The sequence below is a fragment of the Alligator mississippiensis genome, chromosome 7 (assembly GCF_030867095.1).
Source record: "Alligator mississippiensis isolate rAllMis1 chromosome 7, rAllMis1, whole genome shotgun sequence".
Taxonomy (NCBI): domain Eukaryota; kingdom Metazoa; phylum Chordata; order Crocodylia; family Alligatoridae; genus Alligator; species Alligator mississippiensis.
In genome coordinates, this window is record NC_081830.1 from 30,787,797 (window position 1) to 30,801,106 (window position 13,310).

Genomic DNA, 13,310 nt, shown 5'->3' on the forward strand with positions numbered 1-13,310 from the left:
ACTTGCTCTGCAGTCCTGCTGTGGTTGGCTTTGATTTGCAGAGCAGTTGAAAATGGCTCTTGATTTGTTCGCAGGAGGAACTAACCACTCTCTATCCAAAATGCTTCTGTGGTGCCTGCTACCTCATTATCCGAGCTCCTCACAACACCCCTGGCAGGCAGGGGCTTACTATGGTCCCTGAATCTGGGGCACGCAGTCAGACTAAGGGCCAAATATGGACCGGTCCTTTTGGCACCTAAGCAGGACCCAGGGGAACGTTGGTGCCTGGGTTTCAAAGAGCGATCCAGGTGGGTCCTGCTCCAGCTGCTCCTAAATTCATGGCAGCCACGCTTATTCAACACATCCATTTTGGCAGCCACGCTTATTCAACACATCCATTTTGGACTGCAATGCCCCCAAGTATGGCACTCACATTCACTTCCACTCAGAAGCACTGACACCTATACTCTACAAAACAGCCCAATGGTCAGCCCCTCCCTTATGCTGCTGGCCAGGTGTCTCCCTTTTGGGAAGCCCCCTTGAGACAGGTCCAGGTGTGCCTAGTGGACACTTGACCCCTGCCTCCACTCTGGCTCCTGGGGTACCCTCCCCTTCTACCTCACCTGCCACCCCTTGATGTTATTTATAAAGTGTTGGGAGGCTGCCCCCAGGGTCCCAGAGTGAGCCTGGTCTAGCTCTGCCTTGCCCTTTGGGCATTACACTATGGCCTTCCTGACCCCACTAGTGCCTCAGGGCACCAGTTGCCTGGGGCTGTCTGTGGCCTCTTTCTGCCCTCATAGCCATGCCCATGCCTCGCACACGTTACTTTAAGTTGATCCCCAGGCCTCTGGTCTGCCAGTCAACCACTCCAGTGCCCCGGGCCAGAGCAAAGCTCTCTCCTTTCCCTGGGCTCTGGCCCTAGTTTAGCTTTTGCCCCTTCTGTCAGGCTTTAGCCCTCATGGATTAAGCCTGCTATGGCTTCCATATGAAATTGTGGTTTATTGCTTAGCAATGAAGTGGATAATGAAACACTTGTACTGAGCTAGTGATTGGCAGGTTGTAGTAGGCTTTCCCCACCCTGCACCCCCACACCTGCGGTGTAGAAACAGCAGCAGCATGGATGCAGGTTTCAGCTGCCCAGCCCTGGCACAGCTCCCCACTGGCGGGAAACTGCAATTATGCCCCTGCTGAAGACTGGGGGCTGGGAGAAATGGCAGCAGCACAGGCACAGCTCCCAGCTGCCTGGCCTCATTGTGGGTTCAGGCAGAGCCCCCCACCACTGACGCACCACAGAAGACACCTGGCCTGCATTGAACCAGAGCTGGGTTGTTCCAGTTCACAGCTTGAAGAGCTTGCCAGTTGCTGTACTAAGTTACTGGACATGAGGTAAGCAGTAGCACCACTGGTCTTAAGCCCTGAAGTGACTTGGGCCCTAAGTGGACAAGGTGTCTAGTGTTAAGCCCTGGCTCAGAGGCATGAGTCAACACCTCTGTGCTCAGCATCTCCTACTTTGCTAGCTCTGTTCAGAGCCTAGGTGCTCTGGGTTGCTCTTCAGAGGTGACCACCACTCCCCATTCACGGTGTAAGGATTCTCAGTATCTCACCCCCTCGACTTGGCTCACCCACCTGGGGCAAGGTGCTTTAGTTTTTAGAAATACTAAAGTAAGGCTAAGCTGGATCTGGCCCTATGTGATTTCCCCAAGTCACAGGAACATAAAACATGGGCTTCCTCCAATCCCATGTTAGTGCCCTAAGCACTGGACTCCTCCTTCTCTCCTGGAGCTGCTGTCTCTTTACACTTACCTCGGAGGAAACCACACAGACACAGCCCGGTTCCAAAATTCGTGTTTACTGCCTATACTACAAACACACAAGGCCTGGAATGCACTACCAGAACCCACAGCCCTCTCGCAGCAAACCCAGGTCTCAGTCTCTTCCCCCCAATGCCTCTTCCGGCCCATCCATCCATCTTAGCTATGCTTATGTCATTCTGTTTTTCTTCTCCTGAAGCCTTAACATTGTTCTGTTTTCAGCAACAGAAACCCCCTTTTCAAATGAGAAACCCCCTTGGAAAGTGCTGCCCTCCTTCCCTCCCACCCTTCCTAGCAAAATCTCCATTTGCCTCTGAGGAGAACATGATCATCCAAAACCTTTTCTAGCCTTGTTTATTATTACTAATCCTAGAAGGATAATACTGAGAGATCCCAACAGATGTGTTAGTCGGAACCCACACATCGTAAGACCCTGTTCCCACCGAGCTTACTGACCCGACAGACAAGTGGCGGAAGGGAAAACAGGAACTTAAAGAAGGAAACAACTTCCCCAAGGTCACACAGCACATCAGTTGCAGAGATGGGAATAAAACTCAGCTCTTCTGAGCTGTATCCAGCTGCAGTCTTCAAGCAGCTTCTTATGATCCTGACCTTGCAGAGTATGGTGATTGCATTCACTTGATTACCATATGGCTAATATAGGTTTATTATACTTGCATAAGCCCTAATTCAGCCTGGCACTTAAGCCCATGCTTACCTTAAAACATATATAGTAATAAAAAACAGCTAGTTCTTCACTGTTGGATCTCAATCTCTTTTTATATGTGAGACTCAGGGAGGGGAAGTGACTTGCCTGTGGTTACACAACAGACCAGTTAAAGGGTGGAAGGACCAGACGCCCAAAAACTAGAGCTTTATCTATTAGGCAATACTGCTTAAATCTAGGGTCAGACATACATACCTTGTTGCATGAAAACTGCATGACAGTATGTTTTAGGTTTTTTAATCTCATTATTGAGTTTTGCTTATTTATTTTTCTTAAATAGACTAGTACAGCCAGGACTAGTACAGCATGAGAGAGATGTTACTGAGGAATGCTTCAAGTATAAAAGTACATTTAGCTAAATGGGTAAGAAAGAATAAATTAATAGACAGTAGATAGATCTACTCTAGTAAATTATCAAGAGGGGTCTGTTATTATCTTAAAGAAAATGATAAGTGTGCATGGCATCCCGCAGAAGTGGCTTTAGGTGTTTGAAATTTCCAAACTGTCCAACTAAAACCATAACTTCTTGCAAATATTTGCATGACAAATTTATCCTGCTTTCCAATTAGCAGTCATTTTCTTTCAAAACATGGCTCTTTAAAAGAAGGAACAAACAGTTTTGGTGGAAGTTTTTATGAACATTGTTATCATTTTCTTATCATCTCCGATTTCATGGTTGAGCTTGAAGGATTATTTTATTGAATTCCCCAATACAGAGGCTAAATTGGTAGAAGGCAAGATGGGTTAGAAACTCTTCAGCAGCTGCACAGAGCATTCCCCACTGGAATATGCCAGAATGGTGAGGAACCTGAAGCAGGGACACAAGTGTTGGGTTTGTTACTTTTGTTTAGTTCTGCGCTATACTTGTGCCATTCGTGAAGAACAGTGGCACGTTCAGAAACTCTGTGCAAAGTTTGCCTGTGTCTCCCTGCCTGCCTATGTCTACCATGTGCTCCTGAAGAATTAAACAGTAAACCAGGAAGCTCACCCCTTTAGTGGTGAGTCCTGGCAGACGATATGCTAAAGCCATGTGGGAATCTTAGGGGTCAATATTGATCCCTGGGGTCAAGTGGTTGGCCCATAGATTCCAGTGCTCACTCAAGCCTATGTCTTAGAGAGTGAATTTACTTCCCAAAAATGTGTTTAGAGTCCCTACTCTGGGATAAAACTTCAACAGGCTCCCCACCCAGAGGTGGTACAGTTGCCCACCCATCCTGGCAATCTTCAAAAAGCATCTTGATGCCTATCTTGCTGGGGTCATCTGATCCCAGCTGTCTTTCCTGCCCAAGCACTGTGGGGCTGAACCTGATGATCTGTAAGGTCCCTTTCAGCCCCTAACAACTATGAAACTCTGTTCAAACTTTAGAGGCTAAAACACCCTGGGCCTGCTGTCTGGGACTCAACAGAGTAGTCTGTGCTGCGGTATTGTATGTATATTATTTGCAATTTTTTCCGCCATACATGCACCTCAGAACTTTTAAAATTGGGTTCTTGTGTCTCTGAAGGGCTTTTGATTTTTTCTCTTTGCACCTAGGGAGCATTTTCTGTCACTGGACAATGGAAATATGCTGTTAACTCTATATAGATGGCTCCCTCTCACAGCAGAGTCTGAAGAGGAATTCCAGATCAGTGTAGGTTTGGAGATTCAAAACCCACTTCTAGGACACAGGTCCACAATTTAAGTACCTTTAGACTCTCACTGGGCATATCTACATGAGACGCTACTGTGCAGTAACAATGAGCTACTGCGTAGTAGCTTGTTGTTACTGCACAGTAGCATTGGTGGGCACTAAGTGTGACACAATGCTACTGTGCAGTAGTAATGAGTTACTGCATAGTAGCTCATTGCTACTGCGCAGTAGCATCTGAAAAAGCTATGCGGGGACGGTACTGGACAGTAATGCTCATTACTGGGCAGTCATTTAGTACTTGCTTATGCTTATGCAAGTACTAAATGACTGTGCAGTAACAACTGCACAGTCCATCACTTGCGTAGATGCAGCCACTGGGATGCTAAAAAAGGCATCCCAGTCATCCCAGGTATACTCTGTATTGAGACTCCATTTATGAAAGGTTAATAGATATTTACTAGAAGTTTTCATAAATAATTCATTACTATTATTCATGGTTATTGAATCCAATAGGTTACTTGCAATCAGGTCTTACAACTACCTATCAAACCTTCCACTTATGTGGTAATAGCCATCTAAGGACCAATTACTGCTCTATCCAGTGGGGAGTATATTAATTTATACATGGTTGCACATGTATTGGAGGGTATCTGTGATGCCTGGGTAACAGTCACAGTATCCTACGAGAAGAGCAGGACAGTCCCTAAGGGTATGTCTACACCACATTCTGTGTGCCCCAAGGGATAAGCTCCTAAGTGTGGCCCAGATACCCACTCTCCTTGCATGTGCACATGCCAAATCCAGGAATGCCTCAGTGAACCTGCTCCAATGCATTCCCCTGAAGCTGTTTTTGAGACCTTCGTCCCTGGCATGGCTGAAAGAGCTCCTTGGGGATACCCCCGAAGGAACATCACAGCTATATTTTCAGGCTCAGTACACAGAGCAACACCTGGGGGGTGGAACATAGCTTGCTCAGGGGTATCCCTCTGGGGACATGCCAGGGAGGTGATGGACATGTACCCTAGAGAACAAAATCTCTGATGACTTCGAAGCTTTCTGGGTCAAAATGAGAAGCAACCAGAAGCCAGCACAGAGCACAGGTGCCACAAGCACCCTTGAATGACACACTGCTTCACAATCCAAACAAACCTCCCTGACTGACCTCATCAGCATGGCTTTATCTACTAGGCATTGGGGTTAGACGAATAAGCAAAGAAAATATTCAAAAAATGAGGTCACCTCAAGTTTTGGAATGCTTGCATCTCCCAAATGCCTTATTTTTTTTACCCAACATTTCCAGTTTACCCTAGCATAAAACATAGCTGGGATGTTTCAGGCAGATAGAATAGCTTTTTCTTTTCTTTTTCTTCTTCTTTTTTTTTTTTTTTGAGTTGAAGCAAGAGGACTGGATTAAAATCAGCTTTAGGCTGATGTCAGAGTTGCCAATGGGAAGACTGGTGTCACTCCATAAAAAACATACTGACTGGCCGTATCTACATGTGCATTAAAGTGCTTTCTCTAATGCACATTACATTTTGTACTTCCAATGTGAGGTACTAAAGAAATGCACATTAGGCTGCCTTAATGCACAGTAATGCATGTGGATGGTTTTTAAGTGACACTTAATAAGCAGTAGCCTATTTTACTGCACATTAGCCTAATTGCACAGTTTTTTTTATGTGATTGTTTAATTCACAATAAAATAGGCTACTGCACATGAAAGTGCATGTGTAGACACACCAACTGAGTAGCATCAGTCCTGCTAATGAAATAAGTTACTAAAGACTTGTTAGGCAGGAAAATACCCCAGGATGATGACCTGCCCCACAGGAGTCTTCAAATGGATTTTCCTAGAAAGTTCGTGCTGTTATTTAATTTTTCCTCAAACTTTAGCCAAATATGTCATAAATGTAATTAAAATTAGAAAAGTATTTAAGAGGTAAATCAATTAAGTCTTCAGGAATTATGCAGATTGAATCTCCATCTTACTCTACAATACCTCCAGGCTAGTGCTGGGATCCCCGCTATGAATCAGTATAGAAAAATCCAGGAGTGGATACCTGGCTGGTGAGACTGACTACAGTGGGAGTCAGTCTCTGTCTGCCTCCATCTGATTTTGGCATCTATTTTGGGAGCCGCATAGTCCCTCAGGACCTGGATATTGAGTTGATTCCCAGTTGACAGCTGCCATTCCTCTAGAATCATGGCACAGGTCCCTCAGTGGTGCATGCAAAAGATGTGGTTTCCTCACAGGTGCATGGTTCTACAGGGTAAGGAACAATGGGTTTGTGTTAGCATCTGTCCCCTAATCCCTTTGAACAGAGACCACATCAAATAGGGCAGTGAAACCAATGACTAATCCATTTTGTGTCTGCCAGGAGCAGACAGTAGACAATACCAGGTACATTCCTTGCAGCATGTATTGATGAGATGAGAATGAAAGAAGAAAAAAAAGGTGTCTGTGCCTGAATGCTAGAATTGTAGACCAGAAGGAAAGAAATGATCACTCAGGCTGTCTAGTGGGCCCTTAGGGGGCTAATTAAAAATGGTTCCCTGCAGTGTATTTTTTGATGTTTTTTATGCTTTCAAGCATCCTGCTGATGAGACCTGTGTTGCTTTCCTAGAGACACAATCCACAACCTGATTGTCTATATGACTTCTGATTCTCAGTGGGTGCATCTCCATGTTCATTCATGCGCTGTACTTCCTGCACATTAAGTTTACAGGTGACCCTTGCTATTTGTGGGGGATAAGTTCTTGCATCCCCCGCGAATGACGAAATCTGTGAATAAGGCACTGTGTTCATGAATGCAGTCTGCGTTCATGAACGCAGTGCTCCCAGTGGCTGGGGGGTGGGGGCAGGGCACAGCTCTGGCGGCGACAGCAGGAGCTCAGTGGCAGCAAGCGCGGAGCTCCCGAAGAGCTCCTGTAAGTGTACAAAGTGCATTTAAAATGTGAGTTTGGCATTCGCGAATTTTTGAAACTGCGAATGCCAAACCTGTAAATAGCAAGGGTTTCCTGTAGTACTTGGATAACCAAGTACTAAATCAATGTGCAGTAACTTGTACTACTGCACAGTAGCGCTGGTGCATGGGTTTTTAGTGACACTTACTGCACAGTACCCTAATACTACTGCTCAGTAGCATATTAGCGCATTTTTTGCCCAGGACACTACTGAACAGTGATATTAGGCTACTGCGCAGTTAGTGTTTTGTGTAGATGCACCCAGTATGATTTCCATACTACTCATTCTATAACTTCTTGACCAGGTCCCTAGTTTGTGTTATGTAGCATAGCTCCATGGAACTGGCATTTGCTTTCTTTGGGATTTTCAAAGGATCCTACCTGGGTGTCTATCTGCCTTATGCTTTTTTGGAAATCCCATCCTTAATGACTGTCAAGTGCTCTGAGACTTTTACCATCCTGAATGTTTCCTCTTCCTCTTTGATGTTGTCACTAAGCCATTGTTTATGATGTCTGATGATGCCCCTTCTCCACCCACTCTCCAGTTGTCATTTCACCAAGGTACGCGCATTTAACAGCGCATTTAACACTTTAAATCTTTCACATCTATGTTAATGGCAAATTCCTCTTCTCACCCTCAGAGGAGTTCTCAGGTCTTGGAAAACAGTGGAGCTACGAACCCAAACCACTTGCATAGCTGCAAGATGAGGCATTGGCCAAGACAGACAAAATCTAAATTGTTCCTGGGTGAACACTTACTCTGTCTGCCAGCATTTTTTCTTTTGAAAAAATGTGACCACAGTGGAATGAAGGCTTGGTGGGATACCTTCCGCTTCTCACAGATGATACATTGGTGTTATACATGTCTCAGGCAGATGGATCACTGTCACGGGAAACTATGGCTGGGACTCAGAGACCAAAAGCACATATGGCTTCCCAGGTTCTGCTTGGGGGTCCTCAGCCCCACAGGACATTTATTGCTCTAAATATTTTTACCACTAAATTAGGCCAAGTTAATTCTTTTTAAATCACAAGTCCACATTCCCAGCTGGTGTAAATTGTAGTTCCATTGAAGCCAACGGGCCTCTATTCATCTCTGTCAGTAGAAACTCTTCCCTTACTTTTTTGGAAACATCCAGAACTGTGATGGCCAACAGCGCCAAGCCCAGCCACCTCCTTTGGGCAACCACCCCGGTGCATGATATGGGAGGAAATCTCTTGGAGTGTCATCAGTGAGGGGGCCATGAACCATCAGTGAGGGGGCCATGAGCCTTCCTGCCCTCAACCCCTGACAGTGTGGGTCAGCGACTTTTCCAGGGACCTCCCTTGCAAGATCCCAGCAGGAAGGCAGTATAAACCATGTCTAGTATTCCCTTATTACACAACTCAACTCAGGGCTGTGCCATTTCTTTGCTCTGACCTCCACTGACCCAGTTGGAAGGGTTCATACTTCCCTGCTGCCATGCTGATAGTTCAGTGACACACGACACATGCATATCAGGGGCATGACTAGGCTTGCTGGCATTTCTAAAATCCACCTTAGAGTCAGAAATGCACGTGAGGTGACATCTTTAGTTGCATAGGCCTAGAAGAGGACTAGAGTGTCCCTCTTTTCCCATCATAGCTATTGCAAGTCAGGCAAGTCTTAGAATATCAGTTTGGCCAAAACTGTAGAGCAGAAGCCCTCTAAGAGTTACAGCTGGTATGGTTACCTCAGCAACGGTCAATGGAACCTATATAGACTGAATGATACAAGCAGATGCTATGTCTGCTCCCTCAGGACAGCTCTTCAGATGCCCCTGAGTCCTGGCCTGCAACATCTTTCCTGCCATCCCAGTCTGGAGTTTCTTGTAAATGGCAATTACAAACTGTATCCAGTTATGACCAATTATCTAGAGAGTTTGAATTGAAGAAACATTCCAGTTAGTCACTTTCAAACTCATTTCACTTGTGACCAAAGGCTCGTTTAAACCCAGATCCTTCATTGATTCATAGAATAAGATGGTAAAAGCAGCCACATGAGATACTGAAATACATCAGTGCTGCTCTGGCACTGGAATCAGGACAGCTATTGCACAGGACCTGGTTTGCAAGGACACTGAAGACTTCATTCCCCATCACCCTGCAGCTTGGCTGGCCTTTTATACCAGTGCATACTGAACACAGCATTTAGAGTTGATAGCCCACTGCATATTGCACACGTTTTATCCTGCTGAAGTCATCTAGAAGCAAACCCATCCGAGACAGTGCAAACTTTTCAAATGTGATATATGCTTCTATATCACATAATTAAATGTGAATCATGTTGTTTTACTGGTATTTCTGACTTCATATAAATGGCTCAGTGTTTCCAGGGAGACAGTGTTCTCATTTCTAAGTGTGAAAGTTTGAATTGAAAATAGCATTTTTTTTAGGAGTGGTTGATTTAATATTTCCCTGTCTTCTGGCCCCTCCCAGCAGTACTCATGTGGAACTGGAAAGGTCATAAAACAAACAGGAAGCTGCTCCTCAAGGTAATTAAGGGTTCAGGCGTGAACAATTTAACTCTTCACATCCTTGTGCTGTTTTCAAATCCTTGTGTTTCATCTCTCACTACATTTTGACACCATTGCTGATACTCCCCTCTGAGAAGGCAGCAACTGGGGAAGAGGAACCACCATCCCTTCCTGTGCTGATGTACAAGACTGGAGAAAGAATAACCCTGTGCTTGTGCTAAGAGTGAGTCACGGCTATGATTTTCAGAGGGGATGTGGACAGTTAGGGCCCATTCATTTACATGGTACATCCAAATTTGTTAGACAGGCTTGAAAAGTTCAGCCTTCTCTTATAGATCCTTCTGCTCTATCCTTCTGATCTCAGGGGCGAGAATGATAAACTGTGTCCAGTTATGACCAATTAGCTAGAGAGTTTGTATTATAGAAACATTCCAGTTAGTCATTTCCAGACTCACTTCACTTGTGACCTAAGGTTTCTTTGAACCCAGATCAAGGATATTATAAAGGCATAATACACCCACATGTCCATCTGGCTGGAAACATTAAAACAGTTTGGCTTAACACTCTGTCTGCTGGGTTGTGGCTAGATCCCATCTCTTGGCAACAGCTCCCATCCTTAGCCACTGGATCCCACCACTAGGTAATTGACTTCTTGCTTAAGTGAAACCAGCCGGTTTGGGACTATCCTTTGCAAAAGGGATCTGTGTTATTTTGCAATGAGATCATTAGGTCACCTGACTTCCTCACGCTGTCCAGCTTGGATGGCAAGTGTAGCCTCTCAAAAGCACTAAGGCAGAAGACAAGGCAGTGGGGCACCCTACAGACTAATTCATTCAGAGGCATGAGTTTTAGGCTACAGCCTAGTTTTTTAGATGTTATGAAAAACACTGTAAGCTTGATTCTACACCCTGTGGCCCCTCAACAACGGAACATCCACACTTTAAATAACTATCTTCAAATAACTCTTCAAGAGTGCTGACAAAGAGCACTCTGTGCTAGGAGCTAAATCAATGAGGAGAACAAGATAATGCTCTTGGCCTGCTATGTGTGCCATGACTCGGATATCTTATTTTAGCAGAGAGTCAACAAATTGGAAATACTGTATTATTTGAAAAAGGGAGCAACTTCATAGAAGCATGCACACTTAGTTGCCAAGTTTGTAAACTCGTTGGGGCAGGGACTGTCTTTACCTCTTTGCTTGTACAGCACAAAGTCGTCCTGGCTCATGACTACAGCTCGAAATACAATTGCAACAACTGCCACTACCACTGCTACCACCAGAATGACAACCACCACCACCACCACCATAATAATCGCCACAAATAGAAGAGAATTATTATCACAGTAGGACTGACAAAGTCATACATGATCATAGGGTAAAAATACTAGGGGTTTTTTTTTTTTATTCATTGCTGTTCCTAACATATATATGCTAAGTAACCAGATATCATGGCTATAAAAAGGAGGAAGAATGCTTTATCACGGATTTTTCTTTTCCACCTGATGAGATGTTAAACTTAAAATGGAAGAAGAGATTGACTAATACTATCCAGTATAGCAGAAACTGAAGAAAATCTGGGGCCTGGAAAGTCTACATATGATAGCAGTATAATAGCTGTGCATTTGAGTTTTGAAAATAGCATTATAACAGCACGTTGTAAGCTGGAAATTGAGTCTATTGTAAGACCAGGGATCCTGCAGAAAGCAACATTGATGGGCAGCTCTAAAACACTGAGGAAAGTCATAATATTATGTCACAAATCCCATTTTGGACTGAAGGGTTCATGGGACATCATGCAGATCTTTTGGTGTTTATTTCCCTGATGTGGCATGTGTGGGAACTTGCTGGATCCATTTATGTTGCTGTTATCACTGTATAGGTTATGTTATGCTCTCTGTATCTATCTTTATGATTTTGGGTAGGTTGTAGTCAAGGGAAATGAGAGATGCATAGTTAAGGGAAAGAGAATAGGCGTAACTGCTAAATACTTTTTGCCGTTGTGTGCTAGGGCAAGGGCAACTGCCACTCCCATCTGCAGATAGAAGGGGCCACTGGTGAGATGGGCACCCAAGTTATTGTCAGCTTGTAATGGGGAAAAAAAACCTGGACAATAGCAAAGGCATCTGAGAGAAAGAGCCCATCATGCAGAAGAATGGCAGATGTCCCAGGGAGAGAAATTTCTAAAGAATTCTGAAACGCATGAGCAATCAGGGCTGATTGAGGGGCCCGGGGTGGCTCGGAGGTATTTTAGGGTCTATCTATAACAGAATTGTAGTCTTTGGCTTGTCCCAGGCTGGAGAAGGGTCCAAGGCCCCAGCAACCAGGGCTGGCAGATCATTAAGAAGGCTCATTTCTCAAGATACTGGCAGGACTCTCAGGAACCTAAGTTGTAGCTGAGCTGGTTGAGAGGATAAGAAACTGTCTCCTTATCAATTGCCTGTGGAAAGAGGGATGTTGGTGTGAGTGATGTTCCAGGTTAGCTCATTCTATGGAAAGGGGGAATCTAAAATGTCTTTCAAAAACCAAGGTTCCCATGCTGCAGCCATGAGAATCAATAGAAGGGCAGCAGGGCTGAGGCTTGGGAGGATTAGGAGGTATCCCAGGGCAAACCTTGATCTATTTCTTGGGTCAAGCAGAGGGTCAGCAGGGAGAAGCTTGGGGCTTGGGGGTACCCTGCAGCTGAGTATGTGACACACTATAAATTCCCCGGTGTCTAAGTGCCACAGTAATGACAGCATTTCCTCCAGCATCTTGGATGTTAAAAGTGGGAGAATATAGTTCTGAGGGAAGTAGGGAAGAGAAAAGGCTGAAAATAAGAAAAAAGCCAAAAATGTGACCTGTGAATATGACCCTGAGGAGATGAAGGAGTTTGTCTAAGAAGAGAGTAGTTAATGTACAGGTTAAACTATGATGAGAGTGAGCTATGTACTTGGCAGGAAAGCCTACTACAACCTGCCAATCACTAGCTCAGTACAAGTGTTTCATTATCCACTGCATTGCTAAGCAATAAACCACAATTTCATATGGCTGGTGATAATAACTCAAAGTAAACTTTGAAAAATATTCTAAAGAGAGACAATTCTGCTTTAATTCTCAATGCCTCTGTTGTGTAGTAATAGGTACCTTCAAATGAAAAAAAAACAAGTTTGCTAAGAGTGTATCTGCTAGTATATATTCTCCTTCCTGAATCTTAGGGAAGAATCCTATTTCACTTTATGCTGCACATCAAATGCTAGTTAGCCTGCAGAAGTGCACAAAACAGTGCCTATGCACAGGTTGTGATTCACATCTGGGTGGATTGCAGATGTTGCAAGTGTCCATGTGGCTTAGTAAGCATGCTCAGTTGGGCTGTGCTCTGCCCAGACATGCATGCAAACAGTGCCATATACTTTCAAGTCCCAAAATTGTAGCTAGGCAAAAGCCCATGACTAGCAGGTGTTAGGGAACCTTCCTGTTTTAGCACAATAATCTAGTGGTTAGAACGTTAGCCCAGGAAATAAGAAGCTCAAGCTCCAGATCCCCTCACTCAGAGGAAGTTTGGCCCAGAATTTCCCATTCTCTAGCATAGTGCTCTAACCTTTAAGCAACAGCTTAGGTATCATCCAGCCACCTTTCCAGCCCTTCTCTTGAAGCTGATCTGCCTGGCAGCCAAGTGATGAAGGTATGTGGGGCTGGAAGGAAAAGAACAAGACAGAGGGTATG